The sequence below is a fragment of the Aethalodelphis obliquidens genome, unplaced genomic scaffold, assembly GCF_003676395.1.
Source record: "Aethalodelphis obliquidens isolate GAN/ISIS:26980383/991018 unplaced genomic scaffold, ASM367639v1 scaffold6, whole genome shotgun sequence".
In the NCBI taxonomy this organism is placed as follows: Eukaryota; Metazoa; Chordata; class Mammalia; order Artiodactyla; family Delphinidae; genus Aethalodelphis; species Aethalodelphis obliquidens.
The window spans coordinates 66,538,413-66,542,965 of NW_020837950.1; the positions used below are offsets into that span (position 1 = coordinate 66,538,413).

General features: G+C 42.2%; 1 pseudogene; it reads right to left on the minus strand.

The window, feature by feature from the left end:
• Nucleotides 1–1,330: 1,330 nt before the first annotated feature.
• On the minus strand, nt 1,331–2,712 carry LOC113618735 (microspherule protein 1 pseudogene; annotated as a pseudogene).
• Nucleotides 2,713–4,553: the final 1,841 nt, after the last annotated feature.

A 4,553-nucleotide genomic window follows, 5' to 3' on the forward strand; every position in this document is an offset into this window, starting at 1 on the left:
TCAGTTTTCTAATATGTTCCTTTGTTTTCTTTATCCCTGTGCTAATATTATACCACATATCTTTTTACATATTTTGTAAAGCAATTCTCTCAGTATAATTCTTCTTTTAATTGTTGTTAATTTAAGAACTTATGTCAAAGATTTATAAAAGATTTTTGAATTTTACACACCCACAACTACAGACACAAACACTTATTAAAATTTTTATTAGAATCCCTTTAAGCAGAACAAATTATAAAGTGTTAATAATCATGATATAGATGTATCCTTGTCATAAATATTATATCCCATCCATTTATACATGGTCATTTTCATATATTTTAATAAAACATTTAAATTTTTCCCATAACTTTTATATATGCTCTATTAGTAGTTTGACACTTTATCATTTTTTGATAATTGTATGCAGTGTCTTTGTTTCTATTATGTATTCTAATAAGTATTTGCTACTGTAAAGGAAAAATAACAATGCACTCTACCATCTGTGGTTGCCATCATATTAAGTAATATGTTCAGGATTTTAAATACTAATTTTAGAATATTTTAATGTTACCTTTGGGTGAGAGGAGAATGATGCTAGGGAAGTTTGCAAAAGAATTTCCAACCATATGTAAAATGTCTTCTTTCTTTATAAATTTAAACAATTTAACCAAATTACTATATTCATTAAATTATCATCGTATGTTACTATTTGTTTAATATATCTTCAATAATGTGTTCTTAAAAGTGGAAGAGTAATATTTTAGTTTACATGAGGGTTTAAAAGTGTATCATTCGTAATAATAGTTTAAAATGAAGTAAATTATTATGTCCCTTTCTGAATTTTTGTATATGTTTTCTATTATATAGGTTCTTCATTGAAGGGTATAAATAAGGCTACTTATGCATTTGCAGTGTCACAAATGTGGTAACTATAGTTGAATGAAATTTAACCTTAGAGGTAAACATATCCGGTTCTAGTTTTTTTTTTTTTATTGGAACTCAGTGCTTTGTATTTACAAAAGAAAAATAATAAAGGAAAAGTCTGAAGCTGATCAGCTGGAGACACGGGGCAAAGGTGGGAATCTGGGGAAAAGGGTAGCGTCTTCTGCAGGGAGAGAAGGGGAGGGGCTCCGACACCAAGGAAGCCTGAGGGTCCCAGCCTCTAGGGGCTTCCCCAGGGCCAGCCCCGCGCCCCCCCCCCCCGCCGAGGCCCAGATCGAGGGGCCAGGAGCTGAGTCAACCACAGCCCCCTCTGGTTTTTCCAGGAGCCTGAGTTCCCAGCTCCAGGGGTCTGGGATGGCAGGGGAAACTGAGGCCAGAGAGAGCCCATGGGTCCTGCCACCACTTCTCACTGTGGCATGATCTTGGCAGCCTCGGCCAGAATAAGGGCAATGAGGTCCCGGTTGATGACGAAGACGAATCGCAGGCTGGCAATCTCCACCACGGAGTTGTTGCTAAGGCGCCATTTGGAGCCACACGGCACAGGTCGTCCATCGATGTAGATGGGCCGCCGGCCCTCATTGGCGATGAAGTCACCATCTTTTTTCCAGCTTGATGACACCTTGCTTCCGGGAGATCTTCCAGGCCGGACCCTCCAGAGACAGGTCCACGTCAATCTGGTTACCCTCGGTTGCTCTGCCTAGGGTGATCTTTCTCAAGCGCCTCAGGCACCGCACCATGCGGCCCCGCAGCACTGCCAGGGTCTGGCTGTCAAAGTCTGGAGAGCTCATGCCTGTGATGCTATCTACTAGCACCTGCCACTTATGCGGTTCCTGTTCCAGCTGCCGAATCTCTCGTTTCTGGAGCCGGTCAGCCACCGTCAGCTCATGGTCTAGGACTTCATCTCACATGTCCTTGAGCTTTACTGTCGTCAATCAAGTCCTCTGCATCTGAGAAGTTCAGCACTTGGTCCCACTTGGGCAGCGGCTGCACTGTCTGGTCCTCCAACAGGTGGACCTCCAACAGGCAGCTTCATGAGCTGCCAGTGGGCCTGTAGAGTCTTGGCAGTAGGGGCCAGGTAGAAGGCATCAGGGCGTCTGTGCAGCAGGTCCTGGAAGTCTCCAAGGTGGGCTGGCTGGCCGATCTCGCTTTGCTCAGCAGCTGCTCTTCAGCCTTGCTAAACAGGGCCTTGCTCTGGATGGCGGCAACGGCCTCTGAGTGCAGCAGTGGGTCTCATGGCCTGGCAGGCCAGCTTGGAGATGACAGGATCGTAGAGCAGGGCGTACCGGTGCTGCTGGGTGAAGTGGCGGCTGAACTTCACGCCCAGGTGGACAGATGTCAGGTCATTGGTCTGCAACACGGCATCGATCAGCAGGAGGTCGTCCGCAGGCTTCCAGCAGCCCAGATCCTTGATCACCTGGAGTGGCTGTTTGCTCTTCTTCACCCGCTTGGTGAGTCCAGGGGCTGGGGCTGGGCTGGGTGGCACAGGGACGATGGGGACCTTGGACACCTTCTTCTTCTCATTGGAGGAGGGAGGGTTCACTCCCCAAACAGTGCCCTGGTTCCACCCCACTGGCCCCCTTCTCCCGGGTAGAGGACTTAGCCAGGCTGCTCTCCACCAGCTCATCATCAAACTTCTTTCTCTTGGTGAACCTGGAGGTGCTTCTCCGTTTAGGGATGGTGCCAAAGCCTGTGAGGAGGCCCGATTCTGCCAGTGCCATCCTCATCCTCTGAGCAGCTGGCAGTGCCTGATGCCATCAAGGGTGAACCTAGCAGTCCCTGAGAATCTTTGTAGATCCTCTTACAGTCCCAAAGCCACTTGCTCCAAACCACAGGGCTAGAAGGAAGGGTCCCACAGGTTCATCCAAGGATTCTGACCAGGTGAACTTAGAGGCTGAAAGGAGATTCATTCTTAGGCTGCCAGCTCCAACAATTTCTCCATGGCGATGATGGCAGCAGCCGCAGGGCCAAAGCCGGCTTCCTTGAGATTCGTCTACTTCCCTGGTTCTAGTTTTGACTGCACTGTTGTTTCCATGTAACCATGCCCAAATTCTTTAACTCTACATGGCTTGACTTAGTAAATTAGAAATAACAACATGTTTGCTTTATTTCAATGAATTTCTCTAACAATAATATGGTACAACATATATAATTTCTGTGTCTATAATAATAAACTGTACAAAGTAAAATTAATGTAATATTGGTACTTTGCAGAGCTCAGTTCAGTAAACATTTATTGAGTGCATGCTATGTCCCAGGTACAGAATTTGGGATAACAACAACAACAAAATCATAAAAGGAGTATGTGTTTTGGCTTAAGGTGCTTACATTCAAATCCTTTTAAAAGTTTTGGGGTGAGTGTTCCATTAAGAACACCTATTCATGGTTTCTAGGGCCTTAATCTTACAATCCTTCTCAGTGTTGACAAATGATTTTGTGAGTCTGTTAGCATGAAAAGTTCTTATTTAAATTAAAAACAACAGATTTGTATATTACTATTTTAGCAAAAGATGTTGGTATTCCTAAAAATTGAAACAAGACATTCAGTAAACTTACCTATTATGTGAAATAAATTTTATCTGATGGTGGGAAAAATCTAAAATACTATAGTAATCACTTAACTCATGACTTATATCATTCTTCCCCCTCTTTGGTTGAGTGTCCTTTCTCTGCACACAAGGTCAACATAACAGTAGTCAGCTAGCGAGTTGAATAGTAAAGATCAGACTATCTTTGCATAGTTTCTAAATTTAGCTTTCTAATCATTATAACTTTTCATCAGTTATAGCTCTGAATCTTTGGTTTTGATTGACAAGATATTTTATTTTTATATAGTAATATAGTAAAATATATACATTATATATTATATATATAATTTAGTAATAACTTTAATGCCTCTATATGAGAGCTAAACTGTGCCTCAAATTTCAGAAATTATTACTAACTGAAAACCAATCACAACCACATATGTCCCATAAGAATCTCAATATGTACGTCCGAAGCCTAAACTCATTTTAGTTTTCCTTAAAAAATATTTCATGTCTAGTGTTTCTTATCATCACCCTATAGTCACTTTAGTTAGAACCTGGATGGTCATGAGTGCCTTTCTTTCCCTTGACTCCTAAACGTAACTTTAAATCCCGTGGGTGCTCAATTCTAAATACCTTCTTCAAACATTTCTATTTATTTCATCCCCACTGCCCCTGTCCTACTCAGAGCCCCTGTCAAGTTTCACTTACAATAACACTAATGTCTTAATAGGTTCTCTGCCACCTTCCTGTACCGCCGCATTTAGTCTTTAGCATTGCAGTTAAAATGAGTTTAGTGTGTGCATTTGCCCTTGTTTCAACCTACTGTGATCTTTCAGACTTCCCAGGAGATATAAAAACTCTTTGTGATTGGGTCCAGCAAAGCTGTCCAGAATCATCTTGCAAACTATATCAGAGCCAGAATAAGCTACTCGTAATAGCCTGGACAGAAGACTATCTACCCCATATACTGTGTCTCTACCTGAATTGCACATGCCTTTTCTTTCATGGAAATTTCTACAAAGCCTTTTGCCATTTCTTAAAACAGATTCTCTCCTCTCTACCTCAATAATGTTTTGCTTACACCCCAAAAAGAGCACCAAC